We start from the raw sequence: 25,958 nt of genomic DNA, 5'->3' as shown, positions 1-25,958 counted from the left end.
CACCATGGGAGTGCCAAGGCGATCATCCGGGCGGCTTCCCCAACTGATCCCTTATGGAAGTCCGCCCGGGCTGGTGAAACAACAAATTTAATATCAGTCATACTATAATTCCTTGACTGCTTTGTCCTGTTCAGTAAGGTGATTGGCTGACTCTGCTGGCTGGCAAGAAGATCAGAATCCAAAGGTGCATCAGGAGGTACGTCAAACGGTTGCTCAATGGAGTTATCCTTCACTCTTTCAGTAATCTGATCCAGAGGCCTGGCCCTCTACTAGACTGCACCTGGCACCCAGCATGACTCCCTTGAAGTTCCAGCGAATCCGCAGGAGGCAATGAAGAAGATGTTAAAGCAATTACAGGATGACAATTAAAGGTCTGGCCTTCTTGGACCAGAGCTGCCACCTCAGCGTCAATCCAAGGCATTTTATAGAAAAAAACAGTTATAACAGGGTGGGATTTGTAACAGAGATGCTGTAATTGTCTAGTGCCGCTAAACAATCTTCTTAGTTTATGGCTTGGTGAGGAGGAGAGCACACGCCCTGAGCGTAATTTCCTAATAGTCATCTCTCTCTGGGTTTCAAGTTTGATGGTTGATTCCTGCCACCACACAGTAAAGCGCTTGATCACTTAATCAGGCAAAAAAGATTCACATTTCTGGTGAAAGCGCTTGTAGGTCACTTATCTTCAGTGTTCTGAATTGTGCTGCTCAATTGCGGGAAGTGTACACACGGAGAGTGCATGCACCACGGTCTCACCACCAACCTTTTTGTATTATTTATGACTGAGGTACTTAGATATGCTGTTTGTTGTTGTTAGCTTCATCTCTTATCTAGACAGCATCTTCGATAATAGTAGTACTTAGTTACTCCAACCTCAGAGAGGGGGCACAATCCGAACAATTGCAGTATCCTCTGCGCAACCAGTAGGGCATTTCTTTTAAGAAAAGGAACACAAAATGATAAACATGGAACTTTCACAGTCAACAGCATAAAATGATGAAATCACATTTTGCCATACAGGATCAAAGTGGCATATGCTCAATGAAACATAGCATGCAAGTCCTGCAAGCAAGTACAGTGGGTGCACTATCATATACAATATGTACTTGTGCATATGTGTTTCAAATCTGCGTAACAAAAGGTATGATGTACAAACTGGGGTCGAGGGGGATGTGAGGGGACGTAGATCAGTGGGATCTGTGTCATCAAAGCAATCTAAGACAGAGATATAGTGTCTGTGCAGCAGGTTCTTCCAGTGAGAAAGGAGTGATGTATTATGTTATAAATAAGCAAAGTTGGGAGGGAGAACGGTGAGTAGTGGCAGGCATGGAAGAAGTGCAGGGTCATTTCGGAGGGAGATCATAATTCTCAGTGTGCTGTAGAAACTGCAAAAGAAGGGTTGCTTTTGAAGACCCCGGACTTCCTCATAACAGAGGGCATCCTCCTTCGCCGCACACCAATCACGGATTGCTCCATACCGGGCAGCCAGATAAGGAGTTGTCGTGGATCGCCAATGCAAGGAGAGGGTACGTTTGGCAAGGAGGAGTGCCTGGGAGGCAAATTGAAAGTGCACTTTGTGGGGCTTGCGCTGCCTGAAGATGCCCAGAGAGCACGCCTCTCATGTGTGGAGATTCATGCAACTAGTGTTGATGAATATGCTACAATAGTTAAGACGTGGGACAAGCGTAAAGCTCAAATAATAATGTTGTCCTGGAAAGATGTAGATTTCTTCAGAGGCTGATAATAGATTATTAATTGGAGAAGCTGAAAGTTCTTCCTAAGTCATAAATCCAAAATTCTGTTAGGTTCGACACACAAGTATCAATAAATAAACCCAGACTCAACCCCTGGCAGCTATGGCAAAGAGCAGAAGGGCTTAATGTAAGAAAAAGTGCAAAGTGTGTAAAATATTTGGCAGTGACAAAAAAAAGAATCTCACAACCAATTTCTAAACATTGAGAAATGTTTAATAAGAAAAGTGACTAATAAGCAACTAAAACACAATGCGGGGAATCACAATAAGGGGAATATTAAAGTTTTAGGACAAAAAGCACCAAAAAGGTCAAATTGGAAGTCACAGTTCATGGTTGACGGTAAGCTGGTGCAATTTCAGGCTGATCATGATAGGGGTGGAGACTGGATATTCCAGGTAAGTCATCTCAGTTTAAAAATGTTATCTTCTTAGCCTCTAAAATAGAAATTGAAATTTTCCTGCCCGGAAAAGCTGTAGGCTGTAAATGGCAAAGTCCTCCTCAAGTCAGATTGATATCAGTGGGAGAAGCCCTGAGCGGGAAAATTCATATTTTATGACTACCGAAGTCCTGTCATCAGGCGGGTATTTTTAGCCCCTTCATCCAGTCAGGATTTGTACCGTCAGACTTAATGCATGAGTTACAATTTTGCAAATGGCGTTCTCCTTCAAAATGTGAAGATATCCCCTTTGCTGTATTAGAGGTGTCACAGCCTATAATAAACATGTAATACAGAAAACAGGACATCTGCCAAGTTTACAATAGAGTGTTGTCTCCTCCAATCACTAAATAAAGCCCCCAGTCCTTTGCATCGAGCTCAAAGTCTTCCAGCAAGTCAACAGTGAAGCTATATTCAATGTATCTTAGCTGCAAGTGCACTCTGACACTTCAGACATCCTTGGAAGGTTAAAGTATTTCTAAGTTAGGACTTCTCAGACTGTCTGTAGTGGTTCCTCTTGACCTCTAGTAAGGCTGCCAAGACCTCTGGGATACTGCTTACCGCCCAACGATAAGTCCAGATGCTGTTGGACCGTGCAGTCACTCAAGAGGTCAATCAAATAACCCATGAAGTCCACCTCTCAGGCTTGGGTGCAAGAGGAAACAGGTCCAACCACCCGGCTGTCCACCCAGGTCTCAGACAGTAGGTGTAGTCTTCTTCTATTCTTCCTCAGGTCCATATGTGTTCTTATGAGTTATGGGGGAGAGGTCACTTTGGTTTCTTAATTAGTCAGTGGGTAAGGGTAAGCCCAGGGCACTCTAATACCAATGAGAACATTTTTTCCCAGAGGCAATATTTTCCACTTTTGAAGTGTAACCCCTCTGCCTCACTGCAAACTATCACACCGTACCTTCGTCTAAGGCAAATTCCATATGTCAGCACCCTGCTGCCCTTCAAGGATGCTAATTTTCTATTCAGGGAGGTGTTGGGGAAAATCAGCAGCTGTCTCCTCCTTAAGTACGCTAAACTTGTTTGTGGGCCAGCTCTTCCTCCGACTGGGCTTGTACCAAGTTAGCTACCGGTGGCTCAGGAAAGAAATGCTTCTAACCCCTAGATCTGCCTTTCCACTTAACTGTGAATTGGCAGGCCCTATCGTCTTCAAGTTAATGAAGTTCCTGATCTCTCTGTGCTCACTTACTGAGCTGAGAGCAGTCACATGACTCACACCCAGGTCTTCCTGTCAAAAGGGCTATGCCATTGTTTCTCACTGTTTTTTTACCTCATTAAGGGGAAACACGGACGGTGATCCGCTGCTAGGAGGCTAATGCTAATTAGCCTAGCGGAGGTTTAGACAAATAAAGTGTACAGTGAATTTAGTTTTAGGGGGTTAAATGTGGGTACATGTCTACTCTAACTTCTTGAATATACCACTTTTAAATATTGGCCACCCCATGTTGTGGAAAAGTAAATTTTGCCATGTTATATGTGCCTACGTGTTCCCCATCTTATGCTATATGTGCATGATCGATATGCATGTATCCCCCTATGATCGATTAAAGACGCAATTATAGTTGTGTCCAACTCTAGTATGCCAGTTTCCAGTCCTCGTGAAAACAACGAGTATTAGGCCTATGTAAACCTATGTTGCCACATTTTACAGTGTGCACGTTAATTCATTGAATTGTCCCCGTTTCTAGGCCTCAAAAGGGCCCGGACACCAGATTCAGCTCCTGTCTTCTGAACCCTCTCCGAGGAGCGATACAGCCCCCACCTGCATCCCTGACCCTTCACTTACTTCCTGCCTCACAGTGCCCGGCCCGGCCTGGCTCTGCCTGCCAGTCTGCCAAGAGTATGTTATGCTTCTAGTTATCAGTCCAGCCCTCCTTCTCTGCATTCCTAAGCTACTGAATCGCATCAATAGTTTCCGTCATGGTCTAGCCTTTCTGTCTCCATGTAAGAGAAATACTGTATTAATATTCATAGAATATTCCTAGCACACGCAATACATGTAGAATTATGCATGCACCAGTCTTAGTGTCTAGTAGCCTTTGCCCTGATAACTTCTGGATTCTATCAACATGTACTCCAAACACCAGATACTAGATATGCTTTAGGTACATGTCGCTCTGACACTCCAGACTTTAGTCTCCTCTTCTAGCGCAGAAGTCATAGCCCCCAGTTCCCTGGTAACACGTCATTGCCCGTTTGCGCGCACCACTAGGTTAAAGGTCCCGGCTGCTCAGGTAGCCCCCTCCATGTTTCCGCCCCATTTATGACATTTCTGTTACGTTTACATCACATGTCTATGTATACGCCCTGTACACGCCTTCTTGTTACATCATTTTGCCCTTATCTTTCGCGACTGCTACGAGAAACGCCTACTGCTACGCCTACTGTATTGAATGTAATGTATTTGTTTAAGTATATATACTGTATCATGTTACTTTTCGGTGTGCAGCTGCCGTCCCGTGCTTCCAGGCTGTCCTGTTCCTGTCCCTTATGCCTAATTAAAGCCTGAAGACTCAAGATACCTCGAATCCTGTCTCTTATTTATTGAGCTATCTGTTTTATTCCTTGTATCCAAAAATAGTACCGGTAATTAATTATTTATTTACCACAGGTTACGAGGCATACTTAGGGTTGACTAATTTAATATTTAATGTTTGGGTTCTTTCCTGGCAAACAGGGTTATATTGATAGGTTTGCCTGCAGGTTCAGAATTGGATAAACATTTCAAATAAAAAAGTTGTGTTAAAGATATTGTGATTACTAAAATATCATTGAACAGAATATTTAAAGTAAGAATATATTTTTGGGGTATGTAATATAATTTTGAAGAATATTGTTGTATTTAATATAGTTTACCATAATATATTACTAATAACTATTGTTTTTGAGTCAACATGTACTAGTTAGTAAAATAATTCTACTCGCTAATATGGTTAGTATAATTGTAACAACCTTATGAACTATAGTTAATGAGTTTAAATGTGTATTTGTGTCTATAATTAGTTATTTATAAGGTAGTTGAGAGTTGATGGGTTACTAAGGAAACAGTGCAGGATGGTAATTAAATTATAATGGTTTAATCTTAATTAAATATGTTAAAGTGTTTTATTGGTATTTTATTTGGATGCCTTTCATCTTTAGATAAACCAGGTTAGAAATTAATAAAATTATATTTAATCCAATGTCTAGTGTGATTTTTTTATTGTAAATTAAATATATTTGTCTAATTGAGTGAGGCTGCATGGCTGAAACACATTGGATGTTTTGCTTGTTCTCAATAAAATAGTTACACACTAACTGCAAACGTGAACTGCGCACTGTCTGTAAACATTACAGATGCTTCGGACATACGAATATACATAAATATTTATATATATATATATATACATTTTTTTTTTCACTGAAAAAAAACATAGGTATTAGAGGTGATACAGTTAGCTGAACATTTCTCCGTTATAGTTAGTTGTACTAACTATAACTCGCACGCCGGTAATCCACTGCTGACGATGTCACATATTACATCCCTCTTGACATGGCCAGTGACATCACTGATGACATCACTGATGACATCTCAAATTACATCACTGATGACATCATTGATGACATCATCCCGTGAATGTGGTTTAGTTCGATATTTAAATAAGTATTATATATAAACCAATCTGCATTGAAGACTGAGTGGATGTATAAGTGTCTGGATGGAGTATTTAGTAGCAGTGTGACTGACTGTCTAAGTGACAAATTTAAACTGTCTCACTTAATATATAGGATAGTGATTTAACTGTGTGAATATCTGTATCACTCTGTCTCTTGTTGTGTAAACTAGTGTATAAGTTGGTTATTAGCAATGTGAAACTGCATATTATTTTTTTAATAGTTAAGTGAGTATTTGTATAGGAGAGTGAATGTGTGTGTAGTTGGGTGGGAGGTGTGTTACTGTCCAAAGATGTGTAAAGAGCTAATTTAGTAGGTATATGAGGTTTAGACTGCATGTGAAAACCGTTGATTGGGTGAGTGAATCTCTTTATGGGTGTGGTGATGATTAAATATATTTCTCAATGATACATGTCCAACAAAGAAGAAATATAAAACGCAGTGTGTGCGACAATTGTTGTATATACATAAGTATACATAAGATCAGTGATTCTATGAGTGACTGTACAGATAAATGTATACTTGTAATAGTGATTTTATAAGTCACTAAGTATGAGTCACTATATATATGAATAAATAAAGTGGTGCTTGTATAAGTGTGTAGCTGACTAAATGTAAGCATGATCAATTGTTTCTATAAGTGAGTAGGATGACTGTATAAGTCAATAAAAGGTGTTCTGGTGGGTAATATTGATATAGGTGTATAATGTGTGCTGGTGGGTAATATTGACATAGGTGTATAAGTATATGTAATAGTTTTCTATTGATCTTTGTCAACATGTATGACTGAATTTATAGGTAAGTGTTTACATGTGAGTGTAGACCTAGGAATCACTGAGTGGGTTTTTAGAAACTTTTATTGGTGTAACAATGGTTTAAGCATGGCACTCTATATTTTATAGTGAGTGATCAAAGGTTATACTAGAGTATGATTAGGTGTACGTCACGTGGATGATGTCATCACTGATGCCATTTGAGATGTCCTCAGTGATGTCATCAGTGATATCACTGACCATGTCATGAATGATGTAATATGTGACATCATCAGCAGTGGATTGCGGGCGCACGAGTTATAGTTAGTACAACTAACTATAAATTAGGAATTTCAATGGTTTTGTATGATTGAAATGTCCAGCTAACTATAACAACCCTGAAACCCATGTTTTTTTCAATGAACTTCTAAGGTTTTTTAAATCATAATTCCTAACTATAACCTGCCTGAACCCTATGGTTTTTTCAGTAAGTTTGAACGTTTTTTAACATATTAATTTCTAACTATAAACTGCCTGAAACCTATGGTTTTTTTCAGTGAATTTCAAAGGTTTGTTAAATGCTAATTTCTAACTATAATGTCTGAAATGTTCAGCTAACTATAACACCGCTAAAACTTATGGTTTATTAAATGTTAATTCCTAACTATAACAGGCCTGAAAACCTATGGTCTTTTTAGTGAATTTCAAAGGTTTTTTAAATGCTAATTTCTAACTATAACATGTCTGAAACTTATATTTTTTTCAGTGAATTTCAAAGGTTTTTTAAACGCTAATTTCTAACTTTAATGTCTGAAATCAATTTTTTCAGTGAATTTCAAAGGTTTTTTTATGACAATTTTCAAATGTATTCATTGTTATATTTATTTTTTGATACTGACTTACTACATTTTTTAAACTATTTATTTTTAGATATTTAAAAACAAATTACATTACATATTTTTAACTTAAATTGAAATAAAAAAATGTTTTTAAAAATATTGAAATTCTATATTTATTGTATGTTATATTTTATTTTAAAATATATTTATAATATTTTCTTTATTCTTTTTTTTAATACATTTTTTTGGGAGTCGCGCCTTTCTCAATTACTGCGCGGAACCTAGACACCATTTCAGGATTGTTGTGTAGGATCCGTGTAGGGTGTGCGATGGATGCATATTTCTCTGCGCGATTGCTATGCGACCGGTACACGACTTCTGGCACATAGCGACATGTACGTATTACGCTATGCAACGCTCGTGTGTTTCCGCGTGACGTCATATTTGTATTCGACGCGGTGGGTGCTCGACTCCCACGACATTTTTTAATGTCTAAAAGATACATATATGTATTTAATATAAATACTAAGGCATGACATTATCTGAGCTGATCATAAAAATGTTATTCTTTTAGTTTTAATAAAGTTATATTACTTTTAACTGCAATTTCGCAAAGCCGCGGTGGTTGCGTGCTGTGTGTGCGCACCCTATGCTGATCCCATGTGACCACAAAAATAGAAATTTGATTGGTTCATCACACTTCCTATTCTAACTATTGAAGGACCCCACCCATTTCAACCACTCTTCTTAGACCTTCCTTGGGAGATGACCAGTGGCAATAAGAACCGCATTTTTTTGGGATTGCACACGTAGTTTTGCTCTACTTTAAAAAAATGTCTTCACAACAACAACAACAATCTTCAGAATCTGAACACTCCAATGAAGAGGGATTTGTTCCAGAACCACCACGTCCCTAAAAGTATGTCTCCATTGTCTGGAAATTATTACCTATCCAGAGGGACTTAAAAAAGTAAATACCACAAAAGTAACATGCAAAATTTGCAAATCAGTTTTATCTCATCGAGACCCCAACAAAAAATATTCTTGTGGCACAGCAAGCATGGTGAAACACTTGCAAAGTTTGCATCCACTAAACCTAGCCAGGGAGGAATGCAGAAGACTGCAGGAGAGTCTACCACCACCACCGCTAGTTCCAAGCACTTCTGGGGCGTCCACTTCAAGCTCCAATTTGGACATACATCCCCAACTGGCTAACGCAAAAATTCATTGCGTGAATTGCAATAGATTGCTGAGCTACGGGGAGCAGTCTGTTGATTTAGTTTGCAGGGCACTTGATAACCATCGCTGTTAGAGTTTTTCTTCTTTTTTCTTTGCCCTAAAATTCATTGTTTTGTTTGTCACATTGACTTATGCTTTGGCAAACTGATAGAACACATTTATGGATTAATGAAGGGAAGGGATGGGGCCTGATGTGACAATTACAAACACACTTTGTGATGTGTTTTAAGTTAAGGAATTTTGTCTCTTTTAATCCTGTAAGTCCTTGGACCTTACTAACCCACCATGTCTCTCTATTAAATACCATACAGTAGCGTTGCATAGAGGTGCTCTGAAGGCGTGTCCTATTTTCTACCTCTCTTCAATGCAATTCTCTGGCACTTTCTGCACATATCTGGTGGGATAGTTGGCTCCAAGTGACAGTCAGTATTTATGTTTACTTCATCCTGTAACTTAAAACGCCCACAAAGCATCTTTCCACACATATCTACTTCGTCCATCGCCCCTTTCTTCAACTGTGTACAAACACAGGCCATTGTGCATTTTAATACTTAGATAAACCTACCTTCACAGTAATAGAAATAAAAAAATGCTACACATTTATTTCAGTTGCTTTTTATAATCTAAATTACTGAAAATTTAAAATGTTAGAATTAGGGTCCGTGAAAGAGAAGAAAAAATATAGTTATAATACATAGTATTATATGTTTTACAACACAGCATAATTTTCACATTTTACAAATTATCTTTGCCTTTTTTTCCATTCTCAGTATATATTGAATTTTACTTGAAACAGTGATTTCAATCATACTCATCACATATCAGCGGGCAAAAAAAAACAATCAATAGGTTTGTTTAAAAAAAACAAGACTACATTCTCAATTACATACCAAATAGTGCAAATCACACGTATATAACATACTTACTCCTAAGAAAATGTTCTAATGTAAATTTATATACACAATAAATGTTGTTGTTTAAAAATAGACGCTGAGAGAATGTGCAAGAAAAAGTCCGTAATTCAAACAAACACCTTTCCTCTTGGCCAAAGGGTATTCTTAAAATCCTTTATATTGAAATTGTCCAATAGTAATCCTATTAAAACATAATAATAAATTCCTCAGAGGCTGAATTATGTTCCTAAAACTTTGGCTTTAAAAATATTTGGAAGGAATTTGATCATTCTTTAGGCAAACATTGTTTAAAAACCAACTGAGCATCATTACAATATGTCCAGCTTTTGTCACATTTTAGATGTTGTGGAAGGACCACCATGGAAAATTATTGCTACTGCTACAAAAGTCCTTCCTGATAATGATAGTTGACTTGCTACAAAATGTTTTATTAAAGAGTCCAATTTTCTTCCATCAGCTGTACATTGTTGCATCATTAGAATTATATATTTTCCATATCTTTGTATAAATAATGTTGATACTATTTCTGATTTTCATTGCCTACACTCCATGTTTTGATTTGCTGTATTAACTAGTTTATTGAAAGATACTGATTTACAGTCTGGTAATGTCAAATATATAAATCTTTCAGTGTCTATATTAGTGCTATATGTATACATTCAGTTTTCACAATAACGTTCCCATTTATAACAAAGGCCAAAAAGATTTTCAATTTCTATTCCTTCATTTTCCAATACGGTGAGTATATACATTCGAAATTCCTGAGCAGCTTGTTGGATATTCTGCGTAAATTGTGTCGAACCAGAACAAACATCCCCAAAAGATTACGAATATCACAAACAATTTGGATTTTGGTTTTATCAGTTCCCAGTTTTTCATAAATACATTGCAACAAGGAACAAAATCTTTTTTCCCGATTCTCCATAATTTGCTGTTGCAAACTTTCAAGAAAAAAATAACATTGACCACTACATTAGCATAGCAGTTGACACCGGAACTATTTTCAAACTGATAACCAACAATCTCTTTAAGAGTATCCTTTTTTATTTTGCTTGCAATCACAACATTATCTTAATATTTTCCCTCTCTATACCTTCACTACAGATATTGTCATACCTTCTTTTACGACATACCACACGCTTTTCAAACACAGGATATGCACCTAAATTGGGAGCATACGCTCTTCTTAATCTATTATACTCTTTTAGACAGTTTGCATCTGCAGTCATTTTTGTCTCATCAAATCAATCAAAGACAATCCAGATAAAGTTCTAACTCGGGACAAAGCAACATATGCCATACCCTCTTTAAACACGGTACTTCCAATGTGCACCAAAGCACTGTCTACACTTAAACCTTGATATTTATGAATAGTCACTGCATATACCAGAGAAATTGAAAACTGTTTTCTAAGGACATATACATCTTTAACAAGCAGAAAACAAACTGAACAATGACCAATTTGTTTCACTTCTTAAATCTTATCAAATTTAATTTTTAAAAATTCAATTCCATCTTTATTCTGATAATTAACAAAATCCACAACTTTGCCCTTTGCTCTAATAACTAAACCTTTTTCTACATCCAAATTATGCCTTAGAATTACCCGACAGTTTATACATGCATATAGATTCTTTTCTAAACCAGCGATTTTTCCAAAGAATCTAATTTTATTTTCAATTTTTCTGTCAAAATAATAGTGATTCCTTCATGCTCTATTTTATCAATAGCTTCCATTTTTATTATTTGTTCATTTTCCAGCTTCAAAAGTTGTTAATTGAATATAGAACACTCACGCATTGTTGGCATTAAGCAGATTACAGATTTGCTTTCTGCAATTTTAATATATATTTTCTCAGGAAATATTTTTTCATTTGGAAACAAATTGGAAAGTAATCGTGTCTGTAAAGCTTCTTTGCCATGTTCTGTCAGTATTCCAATTCTTATATCTTGAAGAATACTTCCATAATCAACATAATTTGCCTGTTGCATAATTGTAATGAGTTCTTTGTATTCACAATATGACCAAATGTTAATGTTTCCAACGCTACCCAAAGACTTTCTGGTGTCTGGTGTCTTCATGCGCAAGTGTTTTAAATACTGGTTGTTCTTTCATGAGAGTGAGTTGCAGTAGATCTCCTAAAACTATGATATGTTTTCCTCCAAATAAGACATCGTACTCTGTTTTAAGAATTTGCTGCATTCTTATATGCACAAAAGCAAGCATTAAGTTTGAGACCATGCTCACCTCATCAATAATCAGAAGTTTCATTTTTTAAGCACTCTTGAAACTTCATCACAAGCATCTCCAGATAACTGATTATATTAAAATTTGTTTTCATGCTCCACAGGTAGCATAAGTAAACGATGCAATATAATTCTTTTAATGTTGTGTGCTGCCAATGCAGTTGGAGCAGTTACAATACCAGACAAATGTGAGTCTGTTTTTTTCTGTTGATGACTGGTCATTACTTTAATTAAAAAACATTTTCCCGTTCCAGCTTGACCACTGTTATACATTTGGATAGGTTGAAATGATGTGCATGTACATTCTTTCTTTTCATGAAGTAATCCATGCTCAATCTTTTCTCTTACTTGCTGATATATTTCTTTCTGTTCAACATTTAGTTGTTCTTCCAAGTTTCTAAGTCAAAATATCTTCATGAGCTTGATGCATTGCTGTTTCCACCTCATTCATGGCAATTGCTGCTTCATTTTCAACAATTAGTTGTCCTTGTGGACCTTGTCCCAGTGGAGCAGATGTTTGACTGTCTAGAGAATTGTCTCTAGCAATCTCAGCTGCAATAGTAGCTTCTTGATCAATTTCATTGTTTTCACATGATTTGCAAAAACAGTACATTCTATAGTATCTTTACAAGCATTGAAGGAATATTCATAGCTCTGAAAATCTCCAAGTAATTCCAATTCTGAACGCCACGATTTCAACAGTTGCAAAAGGCCTAATAGTAAAATTATCTTTTGTCAGCAGTGTCGCAATATTCTGTGATTAATTACATTTCCTTCCCTTTGTTTCACCAAACATCCTTCGGAACCAAAAACTGCATATTTTCCTTCATTGATGTTTTCTGTAGTATTCCGTTTAAAAGTGTAGTTTTGCAACACTTCATGGAGACATATGTTCTCAAGATGATGACTTCTACTTGGATAATGTGTGTCCAACATATTTGTTTTCAGAATATCTGTACTTTCTGATTCTTTTTCTGCTAAATATTTGATTTCTTGAACAGATTTAAGTACCCGATTTCGATTTGCTGCTAGACCTATACTCACCCAAATAATTCTTCTAGATTTTGAGTATAGACTTGCAGATGATAACTGATCTGAGCATTCATACGCTCCGATTTCTCGATGGGATAACATCTTCAAACTGAAACTGTATAATTTCTTACTTAGACTCTTCTCATGAGAAATCTCTTCCCACATTTCTTTCAATGCCGTCTTTTCTGATTTTGTAATGTAGGACGTTACATATCGAGCAACTGCAAAGGAATTGTCCGCAGCGTACTGAATATCCATGTTAGCATTCCACATTGACAGAATAACCGGATTGTAATCATTTATGTATTTCATTCTTCAATTCTTCTCAAAATGTAGGTATTTTTTGGAGACTTTCTTGTGATGGTATGTCACATAGCTGACATAAAACTGTTTACTCTTCCTTTGGATATTACAGGATGTGGAAATCCAAAACAACATTTGGCATAAAACTTTTCCTTAGACTTGTACTTTCGTCGACAATATTTTCCACATCGATGGCTTTGGAATCATAAGTTTTGTTGTCTTAAGTTGTTTTCTTCTGTGCTTTTGGGTATAGCACATGTGGCATATTCTTCAATAAAAGACAAAACAGTATCATCCGAATCTGTTCCAAATTTGGTCCATATTAGCATTTGTACATGAGGACCAACTCTTGCTTAATACTCTGTTCTCTAAAAGAAATCCACAACTTCTCCAAGAGGAGGATTTTTTTTATTGCAGACAAAAGACATCATAGCTTCAAAACTATGATTGAAATACCTGCATACATTAACTGGATCCAAAGAGCACAATTCTCCAGGTGTCTTGTATTCAATATTTTTTATATTTGAATTTGCCTCTAGAAGAAATTCAAGTAAATCATCCCAAGCATATTCACCACATCTTAGGGTAAGGAACCATGTAGGAGTTCCTAAGTTCCTTAGCATATATTTAAATTCTCCATGACGATTATACCAATACTCATTAGTGCCACGCTGACGTGGCATCAGATTAACCCCTTAACTGCAGGGCTGATTCCCCCGCTGTGCTGGGGGAGAGGGGGGCGTGTATTCATGACGAGCTGAGCTCGTCATGACCATGCCCGTTCCAATGGAATGCCCAGCATAGCAGGGGAATTATCCCCGCGTGGGTACGGCGCAATGGTCATGACAAGCTCAGCTCGTCATGAGCACACGGCCACCGTGGCTCATGACGAGCTGAGCTTGTCATGAGCATGGGAGGGGTTAATCAGCTGACGTTCTAAATGATAATCTCTCTGGTGCACTTTATCCGTAAAGTCCTTTGCATAAACATTTTGCAAATGTACTCCCGTTTTAAATTTGTGATTGACAGCTTATGAAAGTCCAGACAAGTCACTCTCAAACAAAAGATGAAATATATATGGGATACATTGTCGAAATCTTGAATCTTCTGCATACAATCTTGTTGTCCGATATTCAGATGCAGGTATCTGCACAGGTTGTTCATCATACCGTCTTCCTTTTCAGTTGGGAATAACTGTGGAAAACAACGAGCTTCCAAGCTTTCTTCCCTTCGCTTTTTTCATTTGGAATAACTCAATAGTATTCCCCTTCACTTCTTTTGAATGAAGTGGATGTATACTGTAATGTTCATAGATTTCTTCACTTCTGGACATGTCCACTTTTTCAATTTGTCCACTTGACATTTCAGTATCTTCTGCTAAAAGTATTTCTTCTTCTCCCATATACACATTTTTATAGTACTAATTCCTGCCAGATTTTCTTACTCTTAGTAGAAACGCCATTAACTAGAATACCTAGTGGTTCATTTTCTACACACTCTACACCAATCGTTTCAACATTTTTCTTTAAATCTGGAGGTAAATATACAACTCTTCATTTTAATCCTCTCTGTAAATCCGAAGGGGGCAATTTACCTGTTTTAGGCTCCATACGAACAATAGCCTGAAATGGGTGCACACATTGAATGAGAATAGACTCATAGGTATTTAAATCTATCAGTTCGAGAGGAATAGTTACCAACTCTAGATTATTATGACAGCTCTAGCAGGCATTTTGTTCTCATCTAATTTACAAATATTTACAAATACGCCGATCAGAACCCAAATTAAACAATTCTCTACCAACAAATAAGTTGCAAATTCCTTCCACATATCATTATTTTCTCTTTCACTTTTTTAAATACAGATTAACACTCCTAGTCTGATTTTTATAATGAGTTCTTCGACAACAAATACAAGAATAATTTGGCCTTTCACCTGAAATCACCTTAAACTTTGTAATTTCTTCCTCAAAACTTCTGATAGTACTATGTTGCACATTCTCTTCCACATTTTTTTCTATTTATGTCTCAGTTTCTGCACTCTCTTGTTCAGGACCAAAGTAAAAAAAACTCAATGTCATCATAAATCTTCACATCTGAAACTGACCCACACAAAAGAGCACTGTTCAACTCATTTAATTTTAGTGCTGGACTTTTTGCATAATACAATCTTCTGACTAACTTCCGCATTTGAGTATGATGTACCGCTAACATCCTGAAATGGTGAAAAACACTTTGAGATACTTTCCTACAAAGACAAGTCAGAGAATGACCTTACATGCCAGTATTTTTTCCCACTCTGCAAGGGTCTAGTCCTTGCAAAATCTTTATCTTTTGTTTAACACTTTTTTACTGTATTGTCATAAGAAATTGGGTAAAATACAAATAAATTCTTGTTGTACACTACAAATACTATTGCAATCCCAAGTGTACACTGGGGCTTTAGGACGTCTGCCTAGAACTTCATCAGCTAACACTTCTTCTGCATTTCTGGGAACCATTTTCTCTTTCTCAATTGGACAACCATTTCTAACCTCATAAGCTCGACCACTGGTATCAACTGCATGCAATAAATCATTGGTCTGAAAATAACTTTAACTTCACTAAAGAAAGGCTCTGAACTTGAACTGTGTTTCCATTCCCCCTCAAAAAAATCACAAAAATTAGTTCTGTTATTTACTCTTTTCCTTATACTTTTGGCCTTCATAAAATAGATTGGTTTATCTAGTGACCGAATTCTGTTTAAAACTAAAATAAAAAGTTTTCTTTTTACTTCAATAGCCATTTGAACAATTAATTCAATATACTTCTTTTTATAAAATAGTGCTCTTTTTCTATATTTTTTCGCCCCTTTAAGCAAGTTAAGTAACACTCTATTATAAAACATTATTAATTTTCTAATTTCTTTATATTGGTTTTGCCTTCTTTTAGCAAATCTTTTGACTTAAAAATTACTTTTTTTCTTTTCTTTTACTCATTTCATTTTTTCTGGTTGAATCTTTGTTACCAGTTTTCACATTCTGCACACTATTTGTGGGCTTTAAAAGTTTTTTTAATGAAATCCTTTGTTAACTTACCAGAAGATGTTTTCTTTCTACCCACATCATGTTGGTCATCCAATACTTGTTGTTAAATTTTCTTCAAATAATTTTCCTTTAGGAGTCCTTTTCTCTTTCTTGATTTTTCAGGCATGATAGCTTTATTTCAATGATGATAAACAATATCTGTAAAAAAATTAACATAAATACATTTATGTTAATACATTTATAAATTATACTTTTCTATTACAATACAAACTCATTATATATAAAAACCATTTAACCACTTTCTTTTAATATTAAAAATTACAATTGTAATTCAAAGTATATACATAACTGTATAGGAATACAAACACTGATAGAGGGTTTGTAGCAGTGTATGGATACTGACAAAGTAATTTAGGCCTGAAACACAAGTGTGTAGGTATGTAGATGACGACATGCATAGTGCATATGACTTCGTACCACCCCAAGTGCTAAGGCCCTGGTTCACTGCATGAGTACGTATGTACTAATTTTAAAGCACTTACCTGTCAGCAAACACATGAAGGGCCATATTAAAACACGAGCTGCGTCGCGCTTGCGACGCAATTCCATCAATGCGCCGCTTTTACGGCACAGATGCGTCACGCATCTGTGCCATTTTTGCCCCATGCTGCGTCGCATTGTAAATGCGGCGCATCCATGGTGGCGTAGCAGCAGCGCACAATAAGTGGTGCATCCCTGCTGATATGCAGGGATGCACCACTTATTGTAAATCTGCCCCCTTCTCTTTTGATTGACAGGAAATTAGTTGTTCATTGCTCTGCCAGGGTATATTGCTTTTTCAAGCTGCATCATAGTCTAGGTCTACGTTATGTGTTGACTCTATCTTTGAATATCCGATAAGAGAGAAGATAAACCACCTTGCAAATTTGGGGGCGTTGATAGCCTTAAGAACATATGAGGTAACGTGCACCTAACAAGATCAAAATTGTCTAAAAAGCAAGTAGTATAGTTGGTGAAATAAGCCATCTCGAGTCAAGTAAAAGTTAGAAATAATGAAGAGATATTGAAAATTCAGAATCATAACAAAAGATAATTTGTAGCTCAAATAGGGCATTAGCATAACGCTCAATCAGTTTTCAGAGAACAGTAAAGCAGCATGAAATCTAACATAGAGTCTTCCTCAATAAATCAAGAGGATTTCTCCCCATGTATGAGAGATAGTTCTCTGACACAGGCAAGGCAAATCACAAAGCAAACCTGGCTCTTCTCCAAAATGTGCCTTCTTTTATAGGGAAATATACAGCAAAAAGAGTCATCATAAAGGTGAGCACAATACTATATAGGCGTACAATTCAGAACAAAATGCAACAATACATAACATCAGCTCAAAATAAAAACTATTATAAAGAAAAAAAATGTGTCCCCTCTTGAACTAATGTAATCAAATGTGATAGTGCAAATCTAGTTACAAAATAAAATTAATAGACCCACTGAATCAGGAAGGAAGCACCTTTAACATTATGGAAGAAACTCTTCCTGTAAAGGTCACTATTGTACCTGGCTCTTTTTTGCAGGGATTACCCCAGATGCTTGCCTTCTATTGCTGAACGGTTTTTGCTGACATTAGGACTCTGTAGTAAAATAAGCTTACACCTACCTGTGACATTTAATCAAAGGCTTCAGTGAATTGTAGTAGAGGTACCTACGGCCAGCACAATAAATGCTATTAGTGGGCCAGCAGCACTCCTTTTGCCACCCACTAAAGTAGCCTTTTGAAACATTTCAGCCCTACCACTGCAGCCTGCTGTTTCAACCTGGCAAAATAAACATTTTCCTTTTGTCAGGCCTACACCTTACCCTCATTGTCATAACAAATAACTCACCGCTAAGATAGGCCCTGAAGACAGGGTTCATTGGATTTAAAATGTAGGACATATGTGTTTACGTTTCACATGTCATGGCAGTGAAAAACTCCTAGGGTTGTTTTTCACTGTTGCGAGGCCTATCCCTCAAATTGACTAACACTGGGTTGCCTACTTACATTTAACAAGTGATAACATTGGTTGGGAAGATAAAAATATGGTTTACGCTCAAATGATTCGCAGTTTAAAATCCTCTTTAATGGTAAAGTCGGATTTTAAGTCATAATTCTAAAATTACCTATTTTAGAAAGTTAACACAAGGATGGACGGACAGAGCGCTGAAACCTTTCAGACATTCACACACAGTTACAGATCTGGGTTGAATCCATCATTGTTCTTTAGCTCACTTAGCCGCCCCAGTTCAGACACAGCTATATGCAAATAAGTGTTCACCCTGTGCCTCATAGGAACACTCCACCCCGAACTGCGAAGCCATGTCTTCCCTGGCTGGAAACAAGTATCCTGGGACCAGTTTCAGACACTTCCATGGTCCTGACACTCCGGCGACCTCCTCCCTTGAGTGGGACCCACTGCACTTACCTTTAATTCCTCCTATGCAGTGTCCATCCAGGTGGCCCCCTCCTTGTAGCGCACCAGCTTCTATCACCCTCAGTACCCTGGGACACTCTGATATTCTGCTGCTGGAAGTTTGGACTTGATCCTGCTATTGGTCTAAAACAAGTAGGTGAACTTCGTGAAAGCCTTGCCTTAATTTATATGCATTAGTCTGATTTTCCCCATTGACTTCATTGGGGAGTAATTGTGCACAAAAGTGACATATTTTCTGACCTTTTCAAAATCCCAACTTTGAAATTACTTACTGTAAATCAAAGTTCTTGGTCTTAAAAATCACATGGAAATTGATGCTATTTTTATAAATTGGTCTCGGATTTATTCTTGAGTGTGTGTCTCATTAATTACCTCAGTGAGTACAACAAAGGATTAGCACTATCCTCTAATAAGCCCAACTTGTCGCCTCTTCTATCACAAATAGAGCGTTAGTATTATCTACTTTTGCCTCTCTAAACCAATAATGAACTCACTGGAATCTCTGCACTCTGTACTTTGTTTAAGTACATTATATAAAGAGCTAGCATCCTACACCCTCCCACATTTGCCGAATTTCCTAGGTGACCTACAGCAAACCACCCCACAGTTCTTACCACTAAAGAAATTCAAGATGGTGAAACCCTTCTCCCCATGTGGAGAGCCTTTGTGCTCACTCCAGAGGAAAATGAGCAACCCCTCCTCTGTGGTCACCTCAAATCAGTTCTGGGAGCAGCTTCCTTCCACTGTGATCAGAGCCTGGTGAGTGGGCAACCAAAGAAGGGGTATGTGCCGGTGACATCGGTAACTGGGTAGGCCTCATGGAAGTTAATTAAATTCCTGGGCACTGCTCAAATGGTGATCTGCCAGAGTAGCAGAAACTCCTCCCCACACCCAGGGCTTTGTCTTCTGCTATGAGCGGTGAGAGCAGTTTTCAAACCTGATTCAAGCTTGAGCACTCAGAGGGTTGTAACTGATATAATATATTTAATATTGCAGTCAATGGTTTTCCTACGGAACACAACCAAAAAATCAGGGGAGGTAGAGGTTAAGGCTTGGTTTACCCTCCTTACTGTATATAGTTTCACAAAATTTGAGTATATAGAAAACAAAACTAACCTATGGGGAACTGGGATTCAATGTAAGTTCATTGTAACCACCTTACTAGAAAAAATATTCTTTTTCTAGAGTCTCCTCACCCAGCAGGTGTCAACATACATTCGGTTACTTAATGATACTCCGTATTACTACTGAGTATGCGGTCTTCAGGGACAGAAGTAGGTACCGAACCGAGAAGCGTGCTTTGATGAAGGTGTGACTACAAGCCTCTCTCCCCCTGTTGTTGACCATGAGGCAATATCATTGCCTAAATAGAAATACGGAATATCATTGAGTAACTGTAGGTATTTCGTGTATACACATTATGTGTGCACTGTATCCTCATTATAAGATTTAGTGGAGTGATACTCACGGGGCGGGACCCTGGGAAGTCCTGAAGAAGCGCTTGTAGGGGACAGCTCGAAACATGTGGACACAGATGCAATACTAGGGGAACAAATCTCACTATGGTCAGGTTTCTCCCTGGTATTAACCCCTGATTTTAACCATACCAGCTAGGGGAGGGAATAAATAGTTGCTCACTGGTTATCTATTTATAAGACTTATCTTCCTTCCACTCCACATCACTGCACCTCACATAGTCTATAAATAAGTGCTCCTACGTAGTTCGCAAGTTGCAGCACGCCTCAATCCATAGAGGATTGAGAGCAACCACAATGATGAAGCATGCAACCTAGGGAAACCCTAGTGTGTGAGAGGTCTCTAGAAAAAGTATTTTTTCTAGTAAGGTGATTACAACAAACTTTCGTTGAATCCTAGTTCCTCCATAGGTTAGGTTTTTTTTTCCGATATACTCGAATTTTGTGAAACTTTCCTATGGAACAGCCAGGCTTGCTATAGTAAAAATAGCATTTGGGACCTTTTCCTGTAAGGACATGTTTAACATTAAATTTCTCCATGGCAAACTTTTAAATATCATGATACTGTCTTATAGACAGTACAGCCTACTTAAGGGTGACTTATTAATATTCAAAAGTAAGGTTTTTCACAGTTAATAAACTCTGTTGCTAGTATTTGCATAACACTTTCCAAGCCGCCAAAGGAGCTCTTCATTTGTATCTAATCTACATCGCCCAACAAGGTTGGGTATACAGATAAAGCTGGGTATTTGGACTTAATATTTAAATAGGACCACAGTGATAAAAACTCGAGATGATGTAAGTGGGCTTCATAAGGTCCCAATAGGATGGAGGAATGGTGCTTTCTCTTCAAAATACTGTGGTTGTGTTTTTAAGATCTAAGTAAATTGACTATGCGTTATTAGCTTCTTTAGTGCCCTTACACTGTGCACTGGGGGTACTGGGACTGAAGACACATTCCTGATTACTTTATTTGGATGCTAATTAATGGTGACTTGGTGCTTTTGCTGCTTTGTCCCCTTATTGATAGTCTGAAGTGTAAGGCCTGGATAATTAGATTCATGGGGCACATCATGATCATGAAAATGCTGTGCTAAAATTGAAATAGTATTTGCTAATGAGTGTAGGATATGTCAGATCTGCACATAAAAGGAATGTTTCTGATTCCATTAAATCATTTTATGTTTTCTTTATAATGCAGGTAAGTAAGCCAACCTTTCAGAACCTTCTTTGCATAAACAGTATTTCTTGGATACTAGTTCGTTGGAGTATGGTCAAAGTTTAGTTTTAAATCTATAGTATTAGATACACTTCTAGATTATCTCAGTGCTATAGCTGACTTCCACCACTAGACTGGGTATGCCTCACATGATTTTCCTTACAGTGGTCATTCTATCAAAAGACATTAGGTAAGAAGCAGTGGCAAACTTTTTCCGGTAATCCACCAGTCCACTTGTATGTGTAGCATATTAAGGAGCACACTTTGCCTATTATTGGCTAGTCTATATATTTTGAAGTAATCTCAGTGAAAATCCCTAGAATTTCTTTCTTGGATTAACAATAGTTTGAAGTGCTCTTAGTTCAAATCCTTGGGATTTCATTCACCCGTAGCTTAATAAAATCGAACTTGGCATCAGCTGAAATAACATAAGAAACAATATATTGTAATAAATGAATCTGGATATCTAATGTTTGCCACTGTAAATTGTGAGCCTCTACAATGTTCGACTAGAAGGAATCTATTCTGGAAAATAGCTATCACTAGGGGCTTTTCACAGGTTTTGAGCCCATTTATGGCAGTGTTGTCTTCTTTCACTCAGGGACATCTTAAGGATTTCTGGGTCCCTGGGCAAAACGTATTTTGGGGGCCCCTGTTCAGAACATCTTTGTACTTATGATCAGACTGCAGTTCTTTCATGCACTCTTTGGTCAGGTCACTGACAGTGTGCAGGTACACTGGTCAAAATTCTAAATGTGTCTACATCTAATATTCAGGAATAGTTATGTTTATTTTCAATATTATAATACCACATCAGCTCACAAATAATATTGCAAATAATCTTTTTCCCCCCTCGCATTTCTCACAAGTGAAGTCCTGTTTAGATCTAAAAGACACGTGTTAATGGATGTTGCATGGCCTTGAAAATCAAACATTTCACTGTAAAATGTCTGCAACAGAATCCCATACATCACCCACACCAAAAATAAATTAAAGGAAAACAGTGTGTAAAGCAAGAATTATTCAAGTTCATCAGGGCAAGATTATCTGAAGAACAGAACTGGCTCTATTAGCCCCCCCCCCCCTGAAAAGACTGGGGCCCTGGGCCAGGGCCCACTTTCTCTATGCTTTCACTGGGAGGGAAAGAAATTCACCTGAGAGTGAACTGAAAAAAATATATTCGGACCCTCAGAAGTGAACTATTCTAATATTCCTTCCAAGGCTTCTCTTAAAAATGCAATAGTTGATTGATAATTAATTCTTTGTTGTGAGTCATTGCACATCTATTGTTGCCTTGCGCTTAGAGTGAACTCAGTGGATTTCATCCATGGCCATCTGAGTTAATTTAGAGGGAGTGTTACCTTATGTTATGCCTTCTTTGAACTGATGGATTTTTCATTCAGTACAGACTGACATATCTTAGAAAACAAGAGTTTTATCCATAATCCATCTTATTTTCATTATTTTAAAGATTTTCTTTCGCCCTACCTGATCCAATCATGCTCTAGGGCAATCTGTTTTCCAACTGGAAATGACACATTCTATAATGGATGATAAAATTTGGTAGTCTTCAAACTTTCACACCCACTTGTTAGGAAATACAGTGTTTCCGGTATTTTATTATTTGACACTCTAACCAAATGGCATGATTGTGACACACTTAGATAACGGTGCCTCCCAAAATTAGGGTCACAATGCTTCCAAGGTGCCTAAGACTGAACCAAGTAATGAAATTGTAGTTTGCACATTTTTTTTTCATGCTGCTTTTTCTAGCGTTAAATTTTTAAAGATTTTTGTCAGTCAATCACTATATACCTCTCTTCTAGTGCACCCTCTCCCTGCGGTGCTTTCCCTCAGCCACTTGTGTCCACATTCATCATAGTGTTACATCGCCATTGATTCATGCAAGGGGGCATAAAGGCGACACAACACTAACAGCCTGATTCATCAAGCCGAATTGCGCTCGCAAAGGGCCAGATTCTGAGAATCTGGCCCTTTGTGAGCGCAATTTTTGCATTTGGGATTCATCATCCCAAATGCAAAAATCGGTAATTGCTAATTCGCTAAATTGCGAGGAATTTCGGGCCGCTGTTTACCGCGAGGTCAAACCTCGTGGTAAATAGCGAAAACTTAGGAAAATGCTTTTAAAAGCATTTTTCTAAGTTGCATGTTGCACGCACACATGTCCTTCGGACATGTGTGTGCGCAACACCACTGTAAATTACATTTCAGGGGTGCTACAGGGTGTCCTTTGGACACCCCTAGCACCCTTGAAATCGCTATCTTATTTGCGAATAGCAAATTGCTAATCACAAATAAGGAATACTCCCCATTCATTCCCATGGGCCTTTAGGCCATATGAATGAATGGGGAGTTATTCCTTATTTGCGATTAGCAATTTGCTAATCGCAAATAGGGAATGTGTAGGAATCGCAATTTATTTAGCGATTCCTACATGAATACCGTTTTGCGAGTCTGTAATAGCGATTCCTTATGAATCGCTATTAAAGACTCGCAAAACACGCCGATGATGAATCAGGCTGTAAAGTCAGTTTTATCAAGCCACGCAAGGTCATCTTGTCTCGCATTAATCTGCCCCAGGGAGGCTTTCCATGGGTGGTGCATGGGTGTTCCTAGATTTACCATGAGTGATAGACCTGGATATGTGAGGAAATGCTACGCCTCTCTGAATTGTTTTTGTACAGGTAGGTGCCTCTTCCTGCACAAAATCAATCCATCTTACAACGCAGGCCCCCTTCCACCATGGTGCAAGGATGTCTGCGTTGGCACTGGGCAGCTAAAAGTGTGCCAGCGCAAGAAAGGAGAGGAATGCACCATATGATGTTAAATACAGTGATTCCTACCCTGTCCCTTTCAAGCAGCACAGCAAGGTAGCTTGATGAGTTGCGTGAAAGTAAAATAAATATGCCCCTTGGTTCCTTATCTGAATTATGTGGGGCTGTAAATAAGGCACCTGAATGAAGTGAAGAAATTACTGTGTGCAAATTTAAAGTCAAATGTGCTGCATCACTCCTGCACATTTTAGAGTTGTAAAGACCCTGTGAGCCAGTGACTGTGGTTCTGTTCTTGTGCACCTTCCATGTGCAACACCACTAGGTCTTCACTGGAAGCCCTGTGCTGCGATGAGGTTCCTGTGGCACATTGATGAGTCAGGAAAAAATAGTGTTTGTGTGCAAACTACAAGTCACCTTTAGATGTTATTTCTTGATATAATGTGTATATCATTTACAGGAAGTTACATAAATCCTTCTTGCTTCAGGAAATATGAAAGCAAGACCGCTGACTTTACACTATTCGAAATCTTCCCTCTCTCAGTTCCAAATATCTCTCGATCAATTCATTCACGTGCTTATATTTCACTAGGTCACTTTCTTAAACACACTGTGTACCTCATTTCATCAATGTGTACATATTTGAGAACTTGGAATGCAATATGATGTATGACTGGAATGAAAACAGGCTGCCCATATCACTGACTGATGTGGCAAGAAATCTTTAGCGATGCATTTAGGGGACAGAATGTAATGATGATATTTCATCGTTCCCTCATTTTTATTTCTCTGTGCGTACATCAATCTTCAAAGAACACAAAATAGTTAGGGCACTAATAAAACATATAAATCATAAGAGTGATAATCGCATAGAAGTTTTACACAGAGATGATAGTTTTAAATACAAATACTTTTACACAATACAAAAACATACACAAAATACGGTAAAGGTGAAACACATTTTGCTCATCTTCTTCAGGAATATATGCAAATTAACTGCTGATCTAGGAGAAGGTAGTGGCAAACTATACAATTTCAGCCCCTTTTCTTCACTTCCAAAGATGAATTTGGTCAACTGGATTGAACAGCAATAAGTAATAAACCAAAGGCTGCTGTAAGAAAGTGAGTTAATTATTAGGGTCGTTGTGAATCCCCCACTAAAATTAATACCGTAAACTTGTCAGGCTAAAACACAGTTTCAATAATTCACCCCTTGTCGCAAGCCCCAGGTAACTAGGGAACACAGCAGACAAGACTAAATTAAGGAAAAGTAAAGAGCCAATCAATAGTCAATGTTTTCAGTTGCCTGGGATGTAGGCGCGATTTCCGAGTGACGATTATGGAGCATGGGTCAAATCCACTGAGTGGATTTGTCCCAATCAAAGATTTTACCTTCTGACTTAGTCTCTGAAATGGAAGTTAAAGTCCCCTAGAGGTGCAAGGTTGCAAGCTATATCCATTGAAGTCCAGTCAGAGTTGGATGATGATGGGACAATGTTCTGCTGATGCCATTGATTTTGGTGGGAGAAGCTCTGAGAGGGAGAAATTCATATTTTGCAGTTGCCGAATTCCACACGTTAGGTAGATACCTTTCACACATTCCCCTAGTCAAGATTTCTACCTTCGGACTTAGGGGCTGATTTACTGTTTGGCGGGTGAGGTTTATTCTGTTGGGATGTGGAGGACATTACCTGTGCCACCCTGATGGACCTCCGCCAACCAAATTTAGAAATGCCCACTGGCCCTATGCACTTTTTTCTATATTGTCAGGAACCACTATCATGGTAGTTTTTGTTAAT

The sequence above is a fragment of the Lissotriton helveticus genome, chromosome 4_1, assembly GCF_964261635.1.
Source record: "Lissotriton helveticus chromosome 4_1, aLisHel1.1, whole genome shotgun sequence".
Lineage (NCBI taxonomy): Eukaryota > Metazoa > Chordata > Amphibia > Caudata > Salamandridae > Lissotriton > Lissotriton helveticus.
The sequence above is the reverse complement of the archived record's forward strand: the minus strand, read 5'-3'. Positions refer to the sequence as shown.